At 46.3% G+C, this 27,855-nt stretch overlaps 1 protein-coding gene and 1 long non-coding RNA gene across 2 annotated transcripts in view; one reads left to right on the forward strand and one right to left on the reverse strand.

Annotated features, from left to right (window-relative positions):
* LOC311195299 (nischarin-like) overlaps nucleotides 1–27,855 on the forward strand; it is a gene marked incomplete at both ends in the record, with an annotated part of 539,550 nt that overhangs the window by 375,574 nt on the left and 136,121 nt on the right.
* LOC311195134 lies at nucleotides 8,844–27,623 on the reverse strand. The gene is made up of 3 exons (XR_014617482.1): nucleotides 27,578–27,623; nucleotides 22,467–22,602; nucleotides 8,844–8,950 (listed from the first exon to the last, which is right to left on the reverse strand). It is a non-coding gene; the product is annotated as an uncharacterized lncRNA (long non-coding RNA).

Here is a 27,855-nt window from a genome sequence, read left to right on the forward strand (position 1 = left end):
GAACATACGTCCTCCCACCACCAAATGATCATGATGAAATTTTTTGTCTGTCAGACAGGAAAAATGTCTACTGTACCAATATCTTCCTCAATCCATTATTGAGATATTGGTACTGTTGGGTTTGGGTTTTTTTCCCACTATTTATTGTTTAAAATTGTGGACTTTGGGGTATTTTATTTCAATTTTTTTGCCATTTTGATCCTTGAATAACAGAACTGAAAACAGAAATGCTGACTCAATGTCTTTAACAGTGACTGAAAAAAAGAGATGTGTAAAAATATTAAAGTTGCATAATCTTCTAAATTAATGTCACATTGAACTAACAAACCAAATAAAATAAGGAGGGTAACACTTTGAGTATTAGTAGACTAAGCTACAGTTTTCTTTTATTATCCCTACTGCATTATAATTCCAAAAGACAGCATTTTTTTGTTTCTTATATGAAAACCAAAAGAAATCAGTAATATTCTCAGAAAAGATTTTTTCTTTTTTTTTTTTTCTTTTTAGAGTGTTTCCATTAGGTCAATTAGAAATTCTAAGTAAGTATCTGAAGTATGGGACACAGGGGGAAATGGACAGCCCCTTTTCAGTTGTCTGTGGAGGCAGAACCAAGGGCAATGGCCTCAAGTAGGAACATGGGAAGTTCTGCACCAATATGCAGAAGAACTTCTTCCCGTTGAGGGTGACAGAGCCCTGGGACAGGCTGCCCAGAGGGGTTGTGGAATCTCCATGTCTGGTGATATTCAAGACCCATCTGGATGCCTCCCTGTGCAACCTGTCCTAAAGAACCTGCTTTGGTATGGGGGGTTGGACTCGATGATCTCTCGAGATCCCTTCCAACCCCTGTGATTCTGTGATTCTGTGAAGTTTATGTAGTTTTAGGGACAATCTGTGTATTATTTCCTGTATTGTAGGAAAGAAGTACACAAGATTTGTCCAGGCTTTCACAGGTAAAATCCTGAAACGATATACAAAATTAGTTTATTCATCAAGATAATATGGAAGGACTCACTGAAAGAAGAGTTAAAATATTTTTGTTTCTAAATATGTTAAAGTTCAATTCTGTCCGTGACCAATCCTATATTGCCTAACAATATTGAAGCAATATTAAACTGCTGGAGATTGCTATAGAAGTCATATAGTACCTGCTTTCCAGAGATTATATGTTAGTATGTCTTCCAAAATAAGGTTTCAGTTCTTTTACCACTCTATCCATCTTTGAATGGAATAATATGTTAGATACTTACAAGGGAACGTGGGGTCAACAAATGACAGTTTTACAAAAATATCATAGAAATACAGTATGGGATTTAAAAAAACAAAAGCCAAATCTAATTCCATGTTCTGACTACACTAGTCACACCACTTTCAACAGTAACACTACTTCAAATAGGAGATTCTGTCTGCTGGGGACAAGAATGGCCAATGTGATGATGCAAGGAGTCAGAATAAGCCTAATATTTCTTTCAGAAATAATTATTAGCTTTTGATTTCTGATTTGTTCAGAGACTTGATGTTGCAGTTCAGGAAAGCATTCACCAGAGTTTTGGAAAAGACAAGCATGGTGGAACACAAAAATCTTTTCATCTTTGGCCTGATTCAGTATCTCCATCCCTGTGAAGGTAGCCAGTTTCATATTCATGGGCATGAGAAAGAAGGAATTTGCAGCAAGGCTTGAGTCAGATGGAAAAATCACTTTGTGAAATTAGACCTACTGAATATTGTAGGATTCCTATAGGTGAGTCAAGTAGTTAACTCATACATAAATGCTTACCACTGTGTTATCTCGGTTAACCTAATGGTTTTTCTCCTTTTTGTTTTGAATTGTGGATTCATAATAATTTACACACATCTTTTGAGATCTGTATTGCAGCATCTTACATTAGCTCTCTCCTTCTGAAATTCCCCATTCTGGGCTTTATCTATATAGTGTAAATGTAAAGTTAAAATGTTATACTTAAAGGAAAAAGTCTGAAACCATTTTCATGTTAGTCCTATATAACTATGTCATCATGTAGCTTAAAATATCCTCTCTGAAATTAACTGATGTGTTGCAGCAAATTGTTCTCTGGGTGGGCAGAAAGAAATTCTATTAAAGCTAATGAAAAATGCACATCTGTGGCACAAGACCATATCTCCAGAAGATACAAGCAGTATGTGGAATAACTTTCTTTCAAATTTAAGCCTGATCACTGAGCTCTTCCTATGAGAGAGGCAAGCTCATCAGACTTTGGAGAACTCTGGGAAAGTTTGATACTCTGAAAAATTTTGAAGCAGAAACCTTGTCAAAATAGTGAGCAAATCAAATTAAGTAAAGAATTAGGTTGGTTTTTTTTTTTTTTTAATATGGCTTGATTCTGACACATAATTTTAATTATTTCTTTTTAATTTCAAATATTCTGAACAAGTTGCACCCAGTCCTCACAAAGCAGAATGACTTTGTTAAGCCTAAATCTCAGGTTTCACCATGTTAAGAAGTACTTTAGATACATTACATACACATAAAATCATTGTTTGTCATTTACAAAGGACAGAGAATCCATTAGTAATATTAGGATCTGTGCTTTCATGAAGGAGGTGTAGTGTTGGTACATTAGAAGATGGATTTACTAGTGGAGCAGAGCCAAACATCTGTGTTTCACTGCATACATTAGTTTTGGTCCCAGAAAACCAGGAACCAACAGAACTGAGCAGAGAACATCAAACTCTACCAGTCAAATATTGCTAGGTTTTTCTTTACAGAGCTTTTTTTAACATGTCAAGGAATAAAAAGTCAATGATGCCTTTAGTATAACCATTATTTTTGTGATGGTTTTAATACAAAAGGATTCTTGTCATTCTGTGGAACCTCTTCATGGCAAGTATGTTTTTATCAGAAAAATATGCTTCTCCCCATCCCTCCCATGATATACACAGTGCTCAAATCTTCTTCGTTTGCTTTCTCATACTCAAAGGTTCACTCAGAGGTCTTTGGAAAGCTGAAGCGCTGTTTTAGCCAGATAGAGGTTGAGCTTAGTCCTTACGACTGGACCCTGAATTAACTTCTGGACTTCTGAGGAATAAATTCGCAACTCTTAGAGATTAATTTTGGCCTAAGATAGCTTGCAAAATTAATGAAAGCCAGGACATTATTTCAGAATGAGATAAATGTTCCTCTTCAAATGGATGTTGTGGATGTCCATGGCAGTGTTCAAGGCCAGGGTGGATAGGCCTTTGGACAACCTGATCTAGTGGAGGGTGTCCCTGTCCATGGCAGTGGGGGCTGGAACTAGATGATCTTTGAGGTCCCTTCAAACGCAAACCATTCTGTGATTCTGAGATTCTAAATAGAGTGCTTATGACTAATAACCAAGAATATTCATTGCTACAGACACTAGAGACAGCTTTCTGAATATGGCCTTTCTTCATTACTGTGTCTCTGTATCTATGATTACCTTATCTGTAATTCTCCTGTAATTGTTGATAATCTCTTAGAGACCAGCCCTCTAACTTTGGCACAGACTGTAAGCAGGAGTCACCACTGCATATTTCTGTCATTAAGATTTCCTCTGCCAAGGCTCACACACACTGTATTTTCAGAAAAAAAAAAAAAGTATAGTGCCTTTTCTTGAATGCAAGATGGGAACTTGGGGGACAAAGTCCATCACACTGTAAGTGAAGACAAGGTTCGTGACCTTGAAACTTGAGTATCCCCAAGTGCATAGGACATGATGAGATGCACCCAAGAATCCCAAAGGAATTGGCTGATGTAGTTGCCAAGCCACTCTCTATGATACTTGAAAAGTCATGGCAGTCAGCTGAAGTCCCTCATGACTGGAAGAAGGGAATAATTACAGCCAGTTTTTTTAAAAGGGTACAAAGGACAATCCTGGGAACTATTGCCCTGTCAGCCTCACCTCTGTGCCTGGGAAGATTATGGAATAGGTTCTTCTAGAAGCTATGCTAAGGCACATGGAGGACAGGGAGGCAATTCAAGACAGCCAGGGTGGCTTCACCAAGGACAAGCCCTGCTTGACCAACCTAGTGGGTTTCTACAATGGAGAAAAGAAAGCTCTGGGAAGACCTTATAGCAGCCGTCCAGTACATGAAGGGGACCTGCAGGAAAGCTGGGGATGAACTGTTTATAAGGGCATGTAGCAACAGGGGCAATGGTTTTAAACTAGAGCAGGGTAGGTTTAGGTTGTTCATTATAAGTTCTTTATTAGGAGGGTGATGAGACACTAAAACAGGTTTCCCAGAGAGTTAGGGGAGGCCTCATCCCTGGAGACTTCAAGGTCAGGCTTGATGAAGCTCTGAGCAATCCAATCTAGTTAAAGGTGTCCCTGCCTACTGCAGGGGGATTGGACTAGATGACCTTTAAATGACCCTTCCAACCTCACACATTCTATGATTCCGATGGAAGTGAAGTACTTGAAAGCTGTTTCTTCTTCCTTCTGACTCTGTTCCAGCTGTTTGATCCCATGTCTGTAAGTTATATATCATTAACTACAAACCAGCAGAAACAGTGTTTGAGGTCAATCTGTATGTCACTTATTTTTAGCTTTTTTTGGCACCATAATATAACTACCCAGCTCAAAATAAGTGCAATGACCTATGTTTCTTCAAATCACAAGGTCTCACTTCACCATAATTTGCATGAAAAATAGTATATACTCTTTTTTTTTTTAAGAAAAGAAGACAGGATTACAAGGAAAAAAGAATAGATGCATAACATAAGCAACATAAACTTTTTTTTTCCATAGTGGCTTTTTATCTTGCCTTTCTCTTATGTCTTGCCTTTTCTATTCATATAACAAGACAAATATGATGACAATTTATTTGTTTTCATAGTCAGTAATTCTGGGATTACTTTTTAACTTTGGGATTTTTTTTTTTAACTGTGGGAGAACAGGGGTAAAACCAAGAAGTATATTTCATCTGGCAAAGTAGGGTTTTTTTTATTGTTTGTCTTTTTTATTATTCAATTCTTAGACATTTCAAGAGTAGACATGAAGTTTATGAGTCTAAATGTTGAAAGTAAACAGAATTCAAGCTTCTACATTTTAAAAACACTTTTAAAACCAGAACTTCAACTCCAAAGTCCTATAAAAGTTTTGTGTATTTTACCATTCTCTCTTCTGCAGTATTAATTGAGTTTAACCAAAATATTTAAATACTGCATTTATTAGCAACTTAGGAAAAACATTTTCAGATATTTAAAAATAAAATGTCCATTCAGTTTTCTAGTAACATATTGACTGAAATCAGAATTGTCATTAAACTAGTATTTGGGATTTCCAGTAACTCATCCTTTGATATATGAATGTAAATACCACTCATTATCAATGTTCATGACAATTAGAAGACTGCTTTGTGTTACCTGCTACAGAAAAAAACAGTAGAGGAAAGAAGCTATGCTTCCAAAGGAAACACCTAGTCCAGAATTAAAATCCTGGACCCTGAATGCTCCAATAAATCAGCTCTGCCTCACATCATGTCCTGACTAAGGCCACTGTTCACCTGTTCCAAAAATTTTGTGCTTTATTGCATAGACTGAGGAATCTAGAAAACTTCACAGATGTACTTTATGATATAATGTATAAAATTTAGAATGTATAATAAATAATATAGAATATCAAGTGTGCAATTATACTATATAATCCACAGTGTACATATAGCTATACCGAATATAACATGTATAGAATATATGTGGCACATGAGATATACATAAATATATATAACTTTCAATATATTTATATGCATACATTTACTATATAGGATATCATATGTAACAGTCTCACCCTTTAAAACCATTTAAGTTTATAACTTCTGATAAGGCTCACAAGCTAAACATGGACATCACATAATTGAATATTATACCAGGCAACATAAACCTCAATTGGTGGAAGAAATTTAGCTGCAATAAATGCCTTTAGCTTCACCTTTTACTTTGGTTGAAACTCCAGCTTCTCTAACTTTCTTCTTATGTTCCCCCAGCCCCCGGATTTAGCTACAAATTGTCCATTTTCAGTCTCCCGGGGGTCCTGCCTGATTCTGTCTTTCCCAAATTCTTGGTCCAGCTTGTCTAATCATTCCCTTCTCCTCAGCAGTGAACAAAATCCCTAAAATAGACTGTATTTCTTCCAAGGTAGAAGCACTAGGACCTAGGAATTGGTCCAGTTTTTCGGCTACTCCGAGGGGATCATCTAACAGGGTCCCCACTTCTTACACCTGCAGCCGGAGGTCGGTCTAGTGCCGGTGCTGCTGATGGTGGAGGCGCAGGGGCAGCGCTGGTACCGCTGGAAATGCCACGACTCCCGGAGGGGCAGCCGCCGCCGGGCTTGGCAACGGCTCCCACGGATCTTCAAGCCCTTCTCCTGCTTTTAGTGCAAACATTGAAGCTGGAAAAGGACGTCAAGTCCTGACTGCACAATCCCTCTCCTCCTGACTAAAAGGCCTTTGTGAATTTACACGCCTGTTTGTCCAGCTGGGGGTTTCAAATGAGCCAAAACCAGCCCAAAGGACAGGCAGCCTCACAAGCCCCTCTGGCCATCCCACACACAACACTGAACTCAGTTTCATTTACTTTTTCCTTCTCTAGGGCCCCGATCATTCCAATTTTTAATCAACATTTCTAATGGACGTTGGGTAATTTGCTCCCTTTTCTTCTGGTCCCGGGGTCTGTCGTCTGACCCACCTCGGAATTTCACTCCGGCAATTCCTACAGCCCTCGGTTACCCGTAAGAGTGTCTTGCAGGGGGCTGGGGACCTGTCACCCCCCCGAGTCCTATAGGACTCGCTCCGGCCCTTCCCTGACGAGTCGCTGGCGGGAGATCGGAGCCGCGGTCAGAAGAACCTCCGCACTCGCTTCGGAACCACGTTCCGTCTCAGTCGCACTCTCACACACACAGGCAACCGAATCCCACCCAACCCAACGCTACACGCAAAATACTTACGACTCTGTCGTCTTCACTCGGCCCCAACCCCATGGGCCGGGCCGACGGACACGGCTCCTGCCGGCCTCGCTCGGGCAGCCGAACGGAACCCGCCTCACGCTGCACGACTGGCGTCTCCTTTGGGTCTCTGCGCGCACAATTCCGGGCACAAAAACCTGCTGCAGCTGGCAAGGGAGCTCGTAAAAATCCGATTCTCAGGTTCAGGATGGCGTTAGTCCCGACCCGAGCAGGAGCCACCGAATGGCGCGGCGCCCCTCCTAGATCACCTCAGCGTTCAGTACTAGAGCCATCCCGGACGAGCCCCCAGCTGTTACAAGTGACTCGGTCCCAAACAGGATTAGAAACAAACGGAACGATTTATTAAACGAACAAAGGCGAGCAGACGGCACCGGGCTGCAGGCGCAGCGCCGGGTGCTGCGGGAGGCTCCGCTCCGCCAGGCCGCACCCCGTACAGCCCCAGCCCCTGGCTTAGATCTCTTCCAGGGCCAGCACCGCCCGCAGGCCCCACTGACAGGCTGGAGCGCCCGCCAGGACACCCCCACCAGGCATCCTTTAGGGCAGCTTTAGCTTTTGTCTTGCTAACAAAGTCAGGCAGCTGGTTCTGCAGACTTGAGGCAGATTTCAGGAGCCTTCCTATTCTTCTGTTCCTCTTCATCACCTCCTCCTCAGAGACAAGTTGTTTCTCCTCAGGTATCACAATGCACACAATGTGCTAACACTGTGGTCCTTTAGGCAAAGCTTTGCACGTCCTTTATCTAGTTTGTTGCTGCTTCAACATCCTTCATTCAGCACATGCAAGAATCTTAAACTGTCCCTCCCAGGCCCCTGGCCATACAAGGGTAGGTCATGATGCACCCCCAACATGATTCCATATTAACACGAATCAGATGGACATATATCACACTAGGGAACCAATTGTACCAGCTGGAGCATCTAAACATGCTGCAGTCCAAGAGCAGAAGTTCACCTCGAGGCTGTTAAATGCAGCAGAGCTTTGAGGCTGCAGATACCTGTCGCTGGCTGCAGCGTAACACGGAGCCAGGAATCTCCAGGGAGGGAAAGTTGCCCTTAAATATTGCTTTGAAGTTTCAGTGAGTGGGGGTGGTGGCACGAAGCCTAATGCGGTCACTGGACTGCTGTCAAGTGCTGGCTCTGCCGGAGACCCCATGGCCAGGGCTGGAGACCCCATGGCCAGGGCCGACTCACCTAAAGCAGTTGGATGGCAGGTTTTCTGGCACCCCCATGGCTGCAGTCATTCAGCATTTCCAACTCACTGTTCCATTTCAATGTGTTAGAAATGCCAATGGTCCTAAAGAAAGGACTTGAGCTAGAAACATTAGTGAAACAGTAATTTATTATACATTCCTGCAAGAGCGTGTGACCTAACTAAGTAGGCACAGCTTTGGTCAGAGTTTGTAGCACTGTGGAAAATGCTGGGAAATGTTGCTTTTGCAAATTGAAAAGGGTTATTGTATTTTCTGTAGAAGAATTTATATATAGAAACTCTTGATTAACTGAACCAAACTAAACTTTATTGGTGTACAGAGCTGTAACAACAATAGAAACCAGCCACCACCAAAACCAAAACCAAAACCAAAATAGCAACAGCTCCTAACAGTGCACAGAATTCTATCAGACGGCATCTGCAACCCTGCGAGGAGAAGCATGGGGCCTCTGCCTAGAAGGAAAGTGTTATAAATTGAGACTACAATGGATCATAATCCAATTAGAATTTTATTAATTATAGCAAGTAGAATATGAGCAAAGACAGCGCTGGACGGCAGGAGAGTCTGCGCTCCGCCAACTGCCGTGCTGATCAGTTCAAACAGTCCCTTTTTATATATTTTTTACTTCCGTGTTCATGAAGTAGTGGAGATACTCTGCGCATGCTTCAGTTGTTGTTAGGGGGTCGTTTTCTGCCTCTTGGTGGTCTTTGAGGCCGGAGTAAGAAGTCTTCCTCCTTTGTCCTATCTGTGGTTCCTGGACATCTGGCGGTTATCTTGCACAAGCGGTATCTGGTTTAGTTTGTGTAAGCAATTGTGGTTATCTTATCCTGGACAAGCGGTGTCTGGTAGCTTGCATAAGCAATTGCACATTTTTGGTAGCTGCTGGCATAAGTGATTTCATATTAAGCTTAGCATAAGCCTTAATAAAAAATACTCTGGTCCATAGTTCCTCACAGTTATTTTTACAAAATAAGATGTGGTGACCGATTTCGAAATGTGTCAGCAGATGTTGTGACGGGTTTCGAGATATAAGTCAGCAACCTCCCTGATATTAGAACTAATATTAGAAGCTAAGTGGTTTCCTGTCATTCATACCTTGTTTCAATGAACAAAATATTAACCCATTCACCACAGTATCATTACTTGGTTGAAATACTGATTGCGGGAAAAGACTTAGACGTTGGAAGTTTGATTGATGAGTGAACTGCATTTGAGAAGCAAGGGGTTCCAGGGAAAATTCCAAGGAAGCCAGTGTGAAAATATTTGGATGTTCAAAAGTTGCATGAATTGTTTCATCAGTCTGCTAAGGTGCTTTAGCTACAATACCACTTCTTTGTTTACTGAGGCTAAAGGGATTGCACAGTCACCTGGACTGTCAGCAATTCACCAGCGGCCTTGCCCCTGGCGTGAAACCTTGTGGCACAGGGTTTGCCGTGGGTTGGGATAAGGATAGTTTACTAAGATAACAGAAAGATACAATATAACAATGCTAACAGGACTTTAGAGCAAAAATACATGAAGCTGTTGATACACAATGCAGTTTCTCACTGAACCCACAGCTCAGGCCGTGCCACCCAGAGCCGTCCTGGCACCCGACCGTCCCCCAAGAACCGCGTGTCCCGGAGCTGCCCTAGGCCTTCCTCCCGTCAGCCCCCCCCCGCCCCCCCCTTCCCTTTAACCTGCTATTTTCCTTTAAGGAGCAGGCAGCTGCGTGGATGCCCAGCTCCAGACACTGAATCCTCCAGCCCAGGGGACCAGAGCACATCACGCATTTCCTGGACCACCTCTGCTCAATTCCAGCCACAGTTTTCTTTGCCCACAGCCACCAGCTGTGTAAGCAGGAGCTGCTGCTTCTCACTCCCACAAGTGACCAGCAAGCTGGTTTTATTCCTTAAAAGCCAAATGTTTTGCCAAAGCCAAGAAGGATCAGAACAGCAGAAACCGTTTCCTTGGCACCCTCCAAGCCAACTGAGGGGGATAAACAAAGCAAAAATGGGTATTTGCTTATAAAAACACTAAGTTGTTATTCCCTGTAGGATGCTGCTACCTCAGAGATCTTGAGAAATATGTAAAATGGCATTCAGGATTAGCACAGACTTCAAAGCATTTATCCTCTTTAGGCAGTAAAGCTCTGAGCTGCTCAGGCAGTTATACTCCAGGGACCTCTCAGAGCTTTTCCAAATATTAGTTTGAGAGGTGGGGCACTGGATAAAAAAAAATTCAGATGCAGCCTGCTATCGTTAAGCCTGTGTACATGTAATTTATGCAAGAGGGAAGAGTCCTTTTAAAAGTTCCCCTGGAGTCCCCTCACTTTAACAAGCTGTTTGAATTCTCTGCAGTTCAAAAGCTTAGAAACACTAAAACTAATTACAACTATTACATTGATCAAAAGAAAATAAGACAATCACAGTCTATTAAAAAAAAAAATTCAAGTGTCAGCTCTGTTGTATTAAACACCCTCCTGGTTTTCCATGAAAAGAGCTACACAGACATCAGGACAAACAAAGGCTGGGCTTCAAAGTTTCCCCTTCTTTTACTCTGTTCCCCTTATAATTATAAGCTCTGATGAGTGTAAACGACCCCAAACAATAGGTGCAGGATTCAGAGGAAAAGCTTGTTAGAAATGCAATGGGAGAAAAGAGGTCAGGCTGCAAGACAGCACTTATCACCTTGGTGTGTCCCCCAGAACATCCCCTCCCATGGGGAAAACACCAAAGGCATTGAGAGCTACAAAAGTTTCATAAAAATGGGAAAAATACCTGGCAACCACAGCAGGGCTTAGAGTAGCCTCAAGAGTAGCTTAAAGAGGAGCCACAAAGGCTCCAGGTAGACACACAACTCTGGTTTCCATCCCTCTCTAAAGCAAAGCTACAGCAAGGACTCATTTTTCTTAGTTTGCCTCAGCTAAATCATTTCTCTCCTCACAGAAAAGGAGGGAATGATGCTAATTTTTCTTCTCGAGGGCATGTCGAGCATCAGACCTTTCCATTCATGACCTAATACATCCCTAAGAGACATTACAGCCGGCCAGAGGCACAGCAGCGTGCTGCTCATGGTGAGTCAGGCCATCTCTCCACCAAAAAGGAGCAGTCATCATCTTTGAAGCGTAAGAAACTGCTCTCTAGTAAAAGAAAAAAAAAAATCACAGAGGGGTTTTAATAGTGTTACTGGTAGAGAACTAAACTATTTTGATAAAACTGACACTCAAGTTCCCGACGCGTTGCCCGAGGAGGAGTACTTCCCTGCAGAAGCCATAGAGCAGATGGTTATAAATGAGACTTATTTCATGGACACCATTTAATGACTGCAAATTCCTTTAACTAAAAATCTCATTTTATCAGAGCATAAATCATAGGCTTTGAAGGGAAAAAATTTGTTTCAGATTCCTCATTCCTCCTTCTCTAAGGCTTCTCTATGAATACCACTTCAAATAGCACATCATTAACGCCATACAAGGGTTTTATTTGTCAAGGCTGGCTTCTAGCACCTATTTTCCTCCTTTTTAATGTTAGTTAATTGAACACAGAACAAAAGGGCCCTCTGTTCTCTGCCTGAAGTGCCTCATCATTGTAACATGGAAATCAATGTAGTATGTTTGCTCCAGCATCGCTTCAGAGGTGTCACTATCAAAGAAAAACAACACATCTCCAGATCAGCCCAGTGGTAAGGCACAGGAGCAGACAGTGTCATCAGGTACCATTACTAACCCTACCTGGATTAGGAGGGCCAAAAATAAAAGCCCACTCCCCCATCACTGCCACGTGTGGCATGTCTAACTGAACCTTGTGCCATTTAACATCACTTCTGATCAAAACCCTTCTCTGCTCCTACAAAGAGGGAACGCCAGCCTTCCAGAAGACAGCACCTACACATCCCTAACAGCCTCTCTGTGTTCCAGGCTCCTGACTCCTGCCAAACCACGGCCCCATTGATGAGCAGAGCACTTCTGGAGTGAGATCTTGTTCAGGACCAACGGTGGGGTGTGGGGGGACACCCCATTGTGCAGAGCTAACACAGCTACATGGAGGGAATGAGCTATACAGTACATACAGTGCAGTGCTTGGGAGCCATGGTGCTGCAAATGGAGTTTCTGAGAGTCACTGGTGATGGATACAAGCAGCAAAACTGCTTTCAGGTTGTCTGTCATCAGTGTAAATAAAGCCTTTAAACACATCCATATAAACACACATCTACATGTGCCCTCTACACCCACAAAGAGACTGTGTGCTGTACAGGGCAGGGAAAAGAGACAGCATGGGCACATCTGCTGCTGGAAGAGACTCCTTGTCTCCTGACCTGGCTGGAAGGGAACTTCCAAGCTCAGGTTCCCATTTCCACCAAGATACCTTACAGTCAGAGATTTTCTTCCTCCCACATTTTGTTTTACTTCAGTTTCCACCAAATTCCTGGGTGTTTCTACACTCTTGGCTAAGGGAAGATTTGGCTTTAACCCTCCTGTGGCTGAGTAAACTCAAGTTCACCAGACAGTCACATTCAGCACCATTGTGCACAGCCTTTGGGGTGCTGCTCTTTAATACCTTTAGCAAGTGAAGCCCAAGGGAACTCAGAAGAGCCACCACTACACTAAGAACACTAAATTCTCTGGTGTCATCACTTCAGATGAGCTTTACCCCACCAATGCTAGTCAGCAGTTGATCTTTTCAAGCTGCACTCGAGTCAATAGAGTGGGCAAGGAATGTCTCCATGCTTGTTCCTCTTAGATTTGTAACTACAGCAAGAGCAATGCACTGAAGGCCTAATTTCTGATTTGGAAAATAACAACCTATGAAGCTCAAGACACTGCTGTGCCAAGCTGTGGTGACTTGTTTGTCACGTAGAAATCCTATTCCCACACCTCAAGGGCAATCTCTATTAATAGCATCCACACATCCTCTCCTGCCAAGGAATGAGCAGAGCAAAACATCACGCAGATGCTCCAGCTACACCAAATTATTACTGCAGCATGAGCAAGGGGAGGTCATTCAGGAACAAAGCAAATCTAGGACTGTCTGTGGAAAACACAGGACAAGGCAGAGTTTCTCTGAAACAACCACGCGACTGGGAATGAGATGGAGATACACAAACAAGCTGCTTTTGAAACTCTCAACTCCAGAAAAAAAAATCCAGCCTTTAGGTAGGCAACATTAACCATCTACAGCCTGTTCACAACAATCCCTAGGTGCCCAGAATTGATGATTGCTTGGTGCACACACTACATCAGTAGATGTTCATCATCGTTCAACAGGAGCTGTTACGCATGATTAAGAGCAATCTGTTAACTTGGATCCTACAACTGTGGACCAGACACTAAGGTGCAGAGCATAGTACACAGCCTTTTGTATACAAACATGCCAACCTAGTGCTAATACCCCAGTCACTTGACAGTCACAGCCACACATGGTTTGTCAGGCACTTGGTTGGAGATATGTGCCCACTCAGCCCCACACTGACCCAGGGGGCTGCAGACCAGGCAGAGCAAGATTGGGTGGAGAGTGGGGGAAGGCTCCCTGCCCTCAAATACTGCTCTGAAAGGCACACAGAGACAAGCATGATTGGGCAATGCAGTAACTACATGGTACTTTATACTTGGCTTGCAATGGGCACACAATATAGGCTGCCCAGGGGGTGTGGAGTCTCCTTCTCTGGAGAGATTCCAGCCCCATCTGGACACCAACCTGTGTGACCTGTCCTAGGGACCCTGCTTTGGCAGGGGGTTGGACCCCATGAGCTCTGGAGGTCCCTTTCAACCCCTATGATTCTGTGACTCTGTAATGCACATGGACAATGTACCAATAGGGAGGGGAAAAGGTCCCTTTCCTGGGTTTTCTGTAAGGGCTGCTTATCCTTTTGTCCCCACATGTGATTTCCTGCACTATAACCAGAAGAGCATTGTTAATAATTAAACAGTCACAATTAGGCTTGAAATCTGGAAAGCCAAGAACCTGCCTGCTGTTTTTACCTAGTTCTCCTTTGACTACAGCCAGAGGATGAGGTTTTGGACTCCAGACAGAGGCACATCCCAAGCAGGAATCGCTGAGCAACAGCTCAGTGTACTATTTTAAGGAGCAAATCTTCACAGCATCTCCTTGTAGCCCCTCTTTCTCTCCCCAACTTCCTCCACTTGCAGCCCAATGTTTACAAGGATTTGCAGCTGTACACTCATCCTCCTCTTAGTCTGAGCCCACGAGGATGATGCTTAACACATGCCACCAAGTCAGGTACCAACCAGGTACCAGCCTCACGTACAGCGAGCAGTAAGATAACATCACATCCAGTTCTGTATCCAGCCCTTTAACACCAAGGTGTTTAAATCCAAAGGAGCCCTTCTCTATGCCCAGAAGCAAAGGCCAACACAGGGAGCTTCACCAAAACCCAACCAAAGTGGCAGATGGGAGAGATGCAGGTGAACTGGTGACAGATTCCAGACCCACAAGTTCCCTGTATTGCCAGAGTACAGCACAGCCATTCGCCAGCACTTTGGGGAGGAGACTGCAAGGGGATAAATCAAACTCAGAACATGTGGCTGGGCTCACACCAGCTCTATCACTTAAATTAGATGTTACCTCTGCACACACCAAGTCCCCAGGGACCTGCTCTCAGGACCAGCCTAACTTCTGTACCTTCCAAATAGACAGCCTGGGCTCATTTAGCAAATTAATAAAGAAATGGCTGTTCCTATTAATAGATTAGCATCACAGGGATTTCCCTTCCCCCCTTCAAAGGGTGTTCTTCCTTATCTCAAGTGAGGGGTCAAGAAAATCTCACTGACACCCCATGCAGGGCTAGGAGAGCCTCCACACACAGGCAGTAGCACTGCAGTGGCTATGACTAATATGCAGCTTAGTTGGGGAATCGGGATTTTCTGTTTACAACCACAAACACAGTTTATTTTCAAAAAAGATGCTAATGAGGCAGAGAACATCCACTTTATTTTTTGTTTGAGCCAGGCACAAGGAAAAAATACAAATCATGTGCTACTGTTTAGAGGAAAGCAGTTTAGATTTGTCCTGTCTGGTATAAACATTGAGAGCAGCTCTGATGTCTCACATCACACAGCATCATCTGCTCACCCATACGGTAGCTAATTGAGATAATTGCTGCATCTCTGATTTTACTCATTACTATTTCTGGACTTTAGATGAGAAACCCAGGTATAGCTCCATAAATTTCCGCGCTGTCACAGGGAAGCTCAGGGGATGCCCATTTCAGAAACCCCAGATTTACCGATGTACCCTTTCTGATCTAAGAAGCTGAGAATCCTTCTGCATGATGGTAGAAAGGACTTTAAGTAGACTTGTCTTCCTTTATAAGCTACTGCCTGAGCCTTTCTGGAAGGGAAAATATGCTATATTGGGGAAAAAAGTCAATATTTAGTCTTCTAACATTAAGTAGCATCTGTACAGAATATCAGACAGCATAATCCTCTGCCATTCACAGCCAAGTTAAAATTCCCTTAGTTTCTTTACTTGCAAGACGTTTCACTCTGGTCTCATTCTCTCCTCCAGGAACACACCAGCATTTACTCACAGTTGCTCAACTGTGACAGGAGAAAAACTTACAGAAATTTGATTCCTGGGGTCAGATTGGTCAAGGCAGAGCTGAGCATCCCAAACCCACAGTCCCTCAGCTCCCTAGGGACAGCATCCAACACCAGCTCTGGCACAAAAATTCAGGGTCATCAGTACCCAGGGCACTGCTTTGGAGGAGGACATCCCTGCAGCAGCTGGTGGTCCTGCTCAGCTAGGAGGGGATAACCCACAGCAGGCTGGGCACTGCAGGACACCAAGAGGTAACACACTGCACCTTACCAGAGGTTTAAAAAATACCAGTCTGACCTCCTTTAAGAGACCACATACAGGAGGGTTTCATAGAATCCCAGACTGGTCTGGCTTGGAAGGGACCCCAAGGGTCACAGAGCTCCAACCCCCCTGCCACAGGCAGGGACACCAACCTCCAGGCCTGGAGCTACACAAGGTTGCCCAGGGCCCCATCCAACCTGGCCTTGAACACCCCCAGGGATGGGGCACCGACCCCTTCTCTGGGCAGCTTGTCCAGCCCCTCACCACACTCTCTGTAAAGAGCTTCCCCCAATATCTCATCTCACCCTTCCCTCCTCCAGCTCCACTCCATCCCCTTGTCCTGCCAGCATCTGCCCCTTTAAATAGTTGATTCCTCTGAATCAACTTCATCTTGAAGCCGTGCTCTAGAGGCCTCCCGACAGTCCCTGCCACTCACTATCAAACCAGAACCATCTATACAAACTAGAACTGTTCCAATTTTACCCTGATAATCAAGCACATGGTACCTGCCAGCTTCCAAGTACCCAACCTCCAGATATCCTAGTACTTCAGGCAAGAGCATCTCCTAAGATGCAGCATTTACTGACCACCCCACCCCTGGGGGACTGTCCCACAAGATACAGCATTTACTAAACCCTCTAGGTACAGGGGGAAGGGGTTTGGGGATGCAGAGGAAGGACCCCAACACGTGCATCCAAAGACTATGAAAAGCTTCTCATCTCCACACAAATAATACATTAGTTAAGATTTCAAACAGTCTACAGACAGCAATTACAGCCTGTTAGATATACCGCATAAATGGGGGTATAACAAGGAGTGAATTTATCAGTACACAAAGTGATACAGAATAAATCTAGGTGTTCTGTCCCTTTACCCTCAATGTTTAAAACAGGAGCAGGCTGTAGTCCAGTTGATTTTAATTCAAATTTCATTCTTCCCTTCCTTTCTCCAAGCTGCCTCACAAGCTGGAGGAGCACACACATGGCAGAGAATATATTACTAACAACTCTTAAAATAATGCCAGGATATTAGATCTTCAACTGCATACAAAAGTGATACACTGTGTCTGCCTTATTCCAAGCTCATGCTTTGAAATTACACTGATCTGAATTATAAGGGAAAGCTTTTATCAAAACCCTCTGCAGTTTTGCACAACTTTGTAGTGTGTCAGACTGGGAAATACAACATCAGTGGGAGAAGGAGCCCAAAATCATCCCCGTGACTCCCCAGCCACCTGGAATAACCACCACTGCAGCTGAAGATCACCATTAAGTGAAGCACCATTTGCCAATCTGAAGGTAATTAGAAATTTCATCAGTAATTGAGACTCTTGGACAAGCAGAGCTGAGGCTGAGTGGACTCCAGAAGGCTGCTTTGGCCTGTGCAGGATGGCACAGACAGGCTGGTAGGACCCAGTGAGCACGGTCACAGCAAAGGTTAAGGTGACATTTATTACTTGGGAGGTTTTAAGCCATCAGGTGCCACACAAGCAGTGACTAAACCAAAAACAACAGATACCCTACACAGCCAGTACCTTCCAAATGCCAGTAAGAGCGTTACAGTACTTAAATGCACATTTGCTGCATTCATGAGCACAAACCCAAGCGTGGGTGTAACTACACGTGATGCTCTGGGGTTGCAGATGTAATTTAAGACATAAGCCAGATAAGGTAACAAACATAATGGGTAAAAATGGCCAAGGAACTGAAATACTGGCACAGCTGGTCTAGTCTGCCCTTGGACTGTGCTGTCAGTGTCCAAATTTGGCATCCCACAGCACACCAACTGTGCCTGACTCCTTACAGGGGCCATTTAAGGTGCATTAGTGAAGTTTGAACATCTCACAGCACAGAGAGGGGAGAAAGCAAAGGGGAAGAAGGAAGCTTGGCAGCACTTGGAGGTGCAAGAGCCACCGGTATTGTGAGAGCACCCAGAGCATCCCTCTGAGCTCTGCACTGAGGAGCCCCCAGGAGCGTGGGGTGCTGTGCACCTGGGTCTCCTAAGACTTCATCAGGAATGTGGGTAGCAAGCCCTGGGTGTGGCCTGAAAGCCAAATGAGAGCAATTAAGGATTTCTGCAGAAGCACAGAGCAGTTCTGGTTGTGCAGCCTGCCAGCCTGTACCACCACTGCTCAGGAGCCATCAGTGACATCCCAACATCTCCATTAGCAATTCAGCACAAACCAACTATACACATACCAACACAGGGTGATTCTCTGCTCTCACACTACCCAGCTAGGATATCCAGGCTACCTGCCAGCAGTGCCCTGGAAAAAAGACTACAGAACTTCATTTCTGAGACACAGAGCTGTGCTGACGTGCTGGTGGAGCTCCCTGCAGCAGATGGGAGCCCTGCTGCTGGAAGGGCTGACAAAGACTTACAGCACTGCTCTGCTGCACCAAGGGTTGGGAAGAGATGAGGGACTTGCCCCAAGCATCACAGCAAAACCAGCCTGGCTCCTGCACTTGCAGAAAGCAGGGAAGAGCAGAAAGGCTTGCTGTCCAATTTCAGGATTTAAGAAGATGCTCTTTGTAAAATGCCCCAACGGGTTGAAGAATCAGTCTGAGCTACCTCACAGGGACTGAGGGGAGCAGTACCTCTGGCTTTCCATCAGGATTGCCTGGCCAAGTTCTCCTGGAGGTGTAGCTCCAGGGTTACTTCAGACCCAGGCTATCCATATCTCTGCTGCCATGCTCGCACCAGAAGGTCCTATCAGCCACCAACAATGGCAGCAGCTCACAGAGCCACATTTGAAAGCTCCTTTCATGAAAGGAGCTGTGACTCCAGGTTACATCACCTGGTGCTGCACAGGTAACTCAGAGCCCTTCCAAGCCAGCACAGAGCTGTCCACGAGAAGTGGTCACCCCTACAGCATCCACCCTGAGCATGGAAGCAGCCTTGAAAGCAGATGCAAAGCCCCTCCAAAAATACCTCCCTACAGCAGTGAGCTCCCTCTTAGATATTTTGGCCCATACTCCTCCAACTCCACCAGATTTAGTCCCATGATGGATCAACCCTGGGAAGCTGCACCACTTCACTCCACAGAGGTCCACATGCAGCAACCAAGGGCTTCAAGAGCTTTCCAGCACCTCCGAAGAGGGGAAGAGAAATTTCACAACACAGGTGACAGCAGTGTTCTCCAAAATTAATACAGATCAGGTAAATTAAGGCTTTTCCAATAAATACTAACATCAGCCCTTTTTTAAACTAGGTGTCCTGGTTTAGCCCATTCTACTCCTATGGAGTCTCAGACTGCTTATTACCTCTTCCCAGGAACAGCCCCCCCCCCCAAACAGTTTGAGACACAGAAGGCTGAGTATCCAAAAACACACATCCCTGCTGTGTTAGAGTCAATTCCTCATGCAGCAGGGCTCTATATCCCAGTCTTTGGCCCCAAGACTTACTTTTCCTTTACAAATGCAGAGCACAACTGCAATCATTCTACCACAGACCATGAAGAAATCAATTTAGCAATCCAAACATAAATTAAGCAATGTTTTTGATTCAGTAAACTTGTTCCTCCGTAGATCAGAGCAAGTATTAGTGAAGGTCAGTGACCCATCCCCAAGATTTGCTTTGATGAAACTCATAGGAATTTTAGATCAGAGCACACTTCAAATTATTTGACCTGGAAATTAACCCTTTACATATTTTTAAGTGATTTTAACAAATTGCTAGGAGCTTTTCTGTTTGTGATTCAATGGTTTAACAGCATATTAATGAAATTACTTATTAATCAAAGCACCAATTCAGTAACTTACAAATACTTCTCCTGAATAAGGATCTCCAAACTGAGCAAAGTCCAACATCACTGGGGGTCCTGGTGGATGACAAGCTGCCCATGAGCCAACAGTGTCCTGGTGGCTAACAGGGCCAATGGGATCCTGGGGGGGCATCAAAAGGAGTGTGGCCAGTAGGTCAAAGGAGGGGATCCTCCCCCTCTACTCTGCCCTGGTCAGGCCCCACCTGGAGTGTTGTGTCCAGTTCTGAGCTCCCTGGGATAAAAAAAGACAGGGATCTCCTGGAGAGAGTCCAGAGGAGGCTACAGAGATGAAGGGCCTGGAGCATCTCCCCTGTGAGGAAAGGCTGAGTGAGCTGAGGCTGTTCAGCCTGGAGAAAAGAAGCCTGAGAGGGGATCTGATCAATGGGTATCAATAGCTGAAGGGTGGGACACAGGGGGACATGGGCAGCCCCTTCTCAGTGTCTGTGGGGACAGGACAAGGGGCAATGGCCTCAAGTTGCAGCACAGGGAGTTCCACCCCAATCTGGGGAAGAACTTCTTCCCAGTGAGGACGAGGGAGCCCTGGGACAGGCTGCCCAGGGGGTGTGGAATCTCCTTCTCTGGAGAGATTCTAGCCCTGTCTGGACACCGACCTGTGTGCCCTGTCCTAGGGACCCTGCTTTGGCAGGGGGTTGGACCCCACGGGCTCTGGAGGAACCTTCCAACCCCTACAGTTCTGTGATTCTGTGATCACTAGAAAAGGATTTCAGGCAATTTTTATTATTCAGAAGGTATCAGGGTTAAATTATGGTCTGAAAGAGAAAATAAACACCTTTTGAGAGAAAACCACCTTTCTCTCAATGTCACTGACCTACCCGAGAGCTAAGTTCAGGGCTCCCCGATTCATCTTAGTGCTCAGTCCCACACTGTACAAACACCTTGTGGAAAAAGCTTTCTGTACAGGTTTTTTTTTTTTTTTCAAGAAAAGCCCTGCATTATAACTTACATCCCTTCAAGTGACTTCAACTGTGCTCTCTGCACATTAAAAATGTTAAATTCTGGGCAAATCAGAACAAATATATTCCTTGCTCAGATCCTTTCACCTCAAGCAAGATCAAGTAATTGGTACAAGAACTTCATGGGTTTTTAGAGGAAAATCAAGGGAATTAACATCTTTCAAGCAGCGTAATAGCTCTACAGTTTATGTTAAAGTAAATCATCTGAGTAATGAATTTAATTCCTCAGAGTAACTTTCCAGAAAAATCAAAACTAACACATTTTAATGAAGAATGAAAGAATTTTTCACTGCAGAAGTCTGCAAAATATTTGAGTATTTTTGATAGAAAAGCAAAAGTGAGCTGAGACAATCCCAAAGCATGTTTAACAGCCACGTGCTACCCAAGTACAGACAGCAACAAAGCAGTGGCAGTGTGGAAGGGAACTGGTTCTCTTCACTTTGACAGAACAGAAGATGGATACCTCAAGGAAAAAATACACCCAAGACAGACCTCAGAATCTCCAATTCCACCAAAATGATGTTTCAAGTCCTGCTAAGCAGGAAAAAGCAGCTTTTTAATTGGCTTAAATGGCTTTATTGAAATGACACACACAACAGCAGTATTTGTAGATGGGATGTGACTGGGAGAAACGGGATTCTCTAACCAGAACAGAAGTCCTGAGGCTTAAACAGATCCAATTGCAGCATGAATCCATCAAGGCTCATCGTTAGCCTGGCACTGACTGATGTCTCTGCTGGTAACCAAGTGTTCCAAGCAGTGGCAGTTAAAACAATAACCGAAGTCTCCTTGCCTCCCCCACCACCTCCCACTTCCAGGCATTGAAGCAATTGTTTAGCAAGCCCATACTAATCAGGAGCTAATTAAATAACTAAAATTGTTTCAGCATTCATCATTTTCTTCCCATGAAGAATCACTTTTCTAGATCTTTATGGCCTTATCCGCATGGCTTGGACACGTGAAGGTCTGAGCTTACCCACACTGTGCTGCCAGCGCTGGGGCAGGAAGGCACCCACCATGCTGGGACCTGTGCCATCCTCATCACCACAACAAAAGCCAACACTGTCACCTCCAGCACCAACAACCTGAGCTGCTTCTCCACTCCTACAAGCCCAGGGACCAAGCACTGCAGAGCCCATCGCTGCCCCACACAAACACAGGAGTCCCACCTTCCTGTTGAACCTGGCATGATCCCACTGGAGAGGGCACCTCAAGATCTTCATCCCTTACTGCAGCCACCCTTCTCCCTTGGTCCCTTTCCAATTGCTTTGTCCTTCACAGGGATTTGATGTCAGAATATCAGGAGGGAAACACTCTGAGCAGTAACTTTGATGGTTCCCTCAGAACTCACTCTTCCTTTAAGGAATACTTTTTTCTTCCCCACCCCCTCCACCCCGCCCCCCCCCCCCCATTCCAACCAGAAGTCCAGCAAAGTCTAGCAACCCAAACTAAAAGCCAGGGCAAAGTTTGCTCATTAAACAGTTTCACTGGCCCCAGCAGCCCCAGGACAGAGCATACCACTAGGTCCTTCAGGGCAGAGACAGCATCTCCCCAGCAGCCAGCTCCCCCACCTCACTCCCAGAAGGATGTCAGCACACAAAGCGTGAGAGCTTCTGCCTCACTGTTTCTTCACTGACCACCCCACCAAGTGTTTAAAACAAGCACACATGGATAAGCCCTCACTTGTTTTCTGTGGTGTGGAGACCCCAACAGAGCACGCACACACACACACAGGAGTCGCAGCTGCTGCAGCAGCCGGTGTACAGTACCTCTTGATGCAGCCTCCCCGCATCCGAATACAGCCTCCTGCTCCTGTCTGCGTCCATCCATCCCCTGGTGACCGACGGGAAAACCCCAAGCAATACTAAAGACAACCAAAAGCTTCTTGATTTCATCATTTCACACCTGTTGAAAACAAGAGAACAGTCGTAAAGCAATCATCTCACACCAAAACCCAGCTCAGATACAACAGCATGGCAGAAGCTTCGGCTGACGGTGCCTCTCCACACCAGGTCAGTGCTGATGGGACACTGCAGCCCCCACAAACACCCAGCAAAACCCCTATGTTCCCTTTTCACACCCATCTGTGTATTTATGAGCTATTGCTGTGAAACAGCTCGTGTGGTGACCAGACACTGGAGGAGAAACATCATGAATTGGGAACTAAGGAAGAATGCAAGGAGCCTTCAGTGAGAACACAACCATGGACAGGATTTCACAGCCTGGGCAGAAGGATGCAGATACACTAGCAAGAAATGAGGCCAAACTAGGTAATGAAGAAAAAAAGCCACTGGGATTAACCCACCCCATGCATGCTTAAAGGAAAGCAAGGTTTATGGAAAAGGACAGTCAAAGAACAGAGACCACCACAGACCCTCACAGGAGGCCCTCAGAGACCCGAAGGCACTCATGTAATGAATATGTAAATATTATTAGTTCCAGGAAATGAAATTAAAATGCATGTACTGGGATGATACAAGCTTTTTCTCTCCCAAGTGAAGGTACACACATTAGGTTAGAGTGATACCCTGCACACCCAGTGCTGCGATAACAAATGCCTGCTTTCTAAAACTCCAAAACTCAGATAGGTTCTTGACCAACTCTTCCAGTCACACTACCACAGGCAAAACCAAACCACATCAAGCACAACACGATGGTACTGCAGAACCCAGCAAGTGACTTGGTCCCATCTCTGGACAACCCACCAGCACCACGTCACTCACGGTCCAGGACACACACCCATACCCTCAGACCTTCAGGCCAGCCCAGTTTCTGCAGCGTGGCAGAAATATCATCATTCTCCTCAGGTTCAGAGGACAATGCTGCAGGAGACCAGCAAGATGCCAGTGAGGACCTTCTACCACAAGAGCAACCACCTGGAGCAGAAGTTCTTGTCTCACATGGGGTTTTTTAATTAATGTGGAAGAAAACAGAGTGCAGTTACTTGGACACCAGTCAGGCTGAGCTACCACGCGTTGCACACACGCATGGCCCCGCACTGATGCCCTGGCAGCTCAGCCTGGCAAGCTCCATACTTCATCCCAACTTTTGGGGGGAACCGGACAAGCAGATCGTGTCATTACTGCTCACATTGAAAATACCAAAGGCATCTCCAGGCCTGGCACCATTTCCATGGCAGCTGAGGGAAGTGCTGACCTTTCACAGCAGCTGCAGAGGATGCTATGGCAGACCTATAACGAAGCATAATGGCCACTTAATGAGGCAAGCGATGGCATTTCTATAGCATGCAAGTGACAGCCTGCTGCTCCGGCTGAACAACACACATTAACAAGGCGAGGTACCTGCTAAGGGCACAACTAAGCCCTGCTGAATCAAGTCACCATGACATACCTTGCCTTGACAGCACTCATTTAGCAGCATTCCCACACCACGTATTTGCTGCAGGGTGTATCCAAGCCTTGGTGCATCACTATTAATTCTGGAGCCACGACCATTTACACCAGCGCTGACTTGGGCTTGGCCATTTGATCTGCCCAAAAACCCGCTGTCAACGGGAGAGCACAGAGCCTACAGCCACCACACACCGGGCAGCTCAAGCATCACTTCTCCTTGCTAATGTAAACACCCTGAATTGAGAGCACTCAGGATGAAATCAAAATTTATTAGGCTTTCTAAATTCCAATTAGAAGCCTCAGATGTGATGTTACCGGGGCTACAGATAAATGTTTAATAAGCCAAAGTCACTATATCAATAAGCGACAAGTACATTGTTACATTATGAATCGCTCCTGCACAGCAATCCTCTTTCCCACAGTTTTTATAGAGGTATTTTGTATGCTCAGCTGATGCCATCCCTGCAAACACAACTACTTCACTTCACAGTTCTGGAGACCTCTGACTCATTTGCTGCTTGAAATTACCATCCTAGAGCAAATCAGGGGACTGGCTAGTTTGATGTATATTCAGTAAATAAGGAACCACTGGGAAGCACGACAGTGTTTGGATTAGGATGCCTACAACAGTGATGAAGCTGAAAGGGCAGCCTCCACCTGCTACAAACTACAGTCGTGTTATAAATGGAATTTGTAGAGCATCTTTCTCCAGTCAGTTTAGAAATCACTTATTTTTATTGCATACTGACTGACAGTACACTAATTGCTCTCACTCATAATAAGAGGAGGACACACTAATACACATCATATATCCAAATAGCCTAAAGCAAGCAACAAATATGCACCATAAATATCGAGTGAGGGTTGACTCTGAAGCCGTACAGCACTTTCACATTACTTGGCACCCTACACCACAGCTCAGCATCGCTTTACCCTGAGGTAAGCGGAAGGCTCCTTGCAGAATCCAGTCTACAGCTGCACCACGCAACAAGGCAACTGGATTGGGGTCCAAAGTTCCCCAAAGTCAACAAATACAATTCGAAGTCACTGAACAGATCTGCACTACCAGCGTAAACTCAGACAAGTGTCACTACCAGCCTCCTTCCCTCACTTGAGCAAGGGGCAGATTCATACGACATGAGCCTGTACAGACACCACCAGCTAGATAAACCACAGCTCACACAGAGAAATGGCTGCATGGAACAAGCAATTTACTCAAATAGAAAAAAGGTGAGCAGCATTTGTGGCTAAACACTAGAAGATGCCCAAGAGCTGAGGGTGGAGGGGGGGCATCTATCTCACACCTGGGCTCAGCAGCACCTGTGAGCAGAGACAGTCTGATCTACCCTGTAAGGCAGAAATCAGCAATTGCAATGCAGACACTAGAAGCAAAACAGCCTATTTCCAAGCTAAGACGGCCCCGATATTAAGGCAGGTACTAAACAAAGCCTGAAAAAGTTTACCTTAAAGGATGCAGTTTCTTCCTCCAGCATCACAGCTCCCTTGCAGCTGGCACTGCCTTGCCAAAGGGGCACTGCCACAAGCACTGCGATGCCACTGGAAGAAGCTCAGACAACAGCTCACTTGAACACACAAGTGCTGCTGTGACAACAGCAGCCACAGAACACAAGCCCATCCTGAGCCCAGGCACCGACACACAGCCAGGGAGTCTCAGCAAGCAGGGAAACTGGTGCAGCACCTCGCAATGAAGAGGACAAGCAGCGAGCCAAAGACACAAGCACAGGTTGTAGGGCACAGGTTTTAGAGCTGCTCAAGCAAAAAGGGTCACCTTGAGAAACAAAGCCAACTAATGACACCAGCCCTTTCCATGGAGGACAACACAGATTGTTTGAAGTACTATGTGCCATGCAGGGGAAGCAGCTGAACAGCCAGACTGCCGCAGAGATCCCACAACTTTCTCCTCCACAACACGGATGCTTTAAGAATTCAATTACTGTGACTGTAATAAGATTAAAGCATTTGCCCAAAAAACCCCAACAGTTACCAGTTTTGGTTTCAGGGCTATTTAAACTGCAGCTTATTTCTTTAGCATTGAGAAATTAATAGTTCGCAATCACTTCTAATAATTTCCAACGGGCTTCACATTAGGAAGGAGGAGGTTGAACTTAATCACCTGAAGTTATAGTGTTGCTACAGCAAAAGGACCAAAGCATTACCTCCATATAAACTGGCTCTGTTATCACCAGATAAGAATCCTGTCCTCAGTTCCTCTGCCATCAACTATCCCAGTTGCTTCAGCCTTATCTAAACAGCATTTCTATTGCCTGAAAAATAATTTCTAGGTCCATAATCCCTTGTTGAGTGCTACAAAATTAAGCTACAAAATTAAGGGGGAAATCCGTTCTAAGATAACCTTTTAGCAATGCTTAACAAAGGCAAATAACCGTTCCTACAGCATCTCAGATAAATACTTCAAGTTTTCATGCATTGAGAACTCACTGGAACGAGCTCCGATGTTTAGGTACAGACCAGGCATCTCATTTGGGCAAACACACAGGTACCAATATTTAGTCTGTAAATCCCCCAAGGCGTTTCCGTGCTTCCCAGAAAAAATCCGGGGAGCATCATCACCCCAGCGGGGATGTAGCACTGCCAAGGAACTCCTGGACCTCACACACAAGAGGCTCCAACCTTTGCTTCCGAGGCTGCCTCCGCGACACTGGAGCAACGCCCAGCCACGGGCTTACTCCGAGGTTACGCTCGGGGGAGCCCCGGACCACCCGTCCCACCGCCAGCCCAGCGCACAGCCGGTTATCCCCACCACCCAGGAGCGTTTCGGAGAAGTTGGGGAGGAAGCCCAGGAGCTCCTAGAAAACCATCGCTCCTGCCGCAAGCTCAACCCCGCGGGCTGCGGGCGGAGGCTAGAAAGGTCGCCCGGGGCTCGGGTGGGGAAGCGGGGGGGCTCCTACCTCGCTCGTTACCGGCGCCCGCCCCGGGAAGCGCCCGGCCGCGGGCAGCGGGGCCGGAGGCGGCGGGGCCCGTCGGGGCGCTCCGCGGGGATGGCCGCCGGCACCACGGCGCCACCCGGGGGCCGCGGGGGGAAGCGCCGGCTCCCTTCGCAACCGCGGCGGGACGCGCCCCCGGCCCCCGCCGACGGCCCCGAAGCCGCGGCACGGGAGGAACCCGGAGCCGGGAGGAACCAGGGGGGAAGGAGCCGCGTCTGCCCCGCGGGCGGCACTTCCACCGCTCGCTCTCCGCGCTCCGGAACGCGGGGCTGGGGAGGGGGTAACAACCCTCCGAGCCCGTCCCACCCCGCCGGCGGCTCCCACCTGTTACCGCGCCCAGGCGGGGGGTCCGCGGAGGGCGGCGGCAGCATCCGGAGGGCTGCCTAGCCCCGAGCGAGCGCGCCCCGCGGAGCGGACGGCAGCAGCGGCGAGAGGCGCGGCGCCCGCGGGCTCTCTCCCCCTCAGCCCGGGCGGGGACGGCGTCGCTCCGCAGGGCGCGGGAACCTCGCGGGGCAGGGCGGTGCGCAAAGCCGCTGCGGGGCGCTCCCCCGCGGCACTCACCTGGGAGGGAAGCGGGGCGGCGGGGCGCGGCTGCCCGGGACGGGAGCGGCGGCGGCCAAGGACGCGGCGCGGGCCGGGCCGGCCCTATTTCTGCTCTCTGGGCCGGAGCCGCCTGACGTCAGCGCCGCATTTGCATATTCCACCCAATCGCCGGCACCTGTGCGGGCACGCGGGACCGCCCCCTCGGGGCACGCGGCGGGAGGGGGCCGTCGGGGCGCCGCGGGGCGGGGGCAGCGCGGGGAGCGGCCGGGGGAGCGGGCAGCGGGGCACCAGCTCCT

This window comes from Gallinula chloropus (genome assembly GCF_964237585.1).
Source record: "Gallinula chloropus genome assembly, chromosome: 10".
NCBI classification, from domain to species: Eukaryota; Metazoa; Chordata; class Aves; order Gruiformes; family Rallidae; genus Gallinula; species Gallinula chloropus.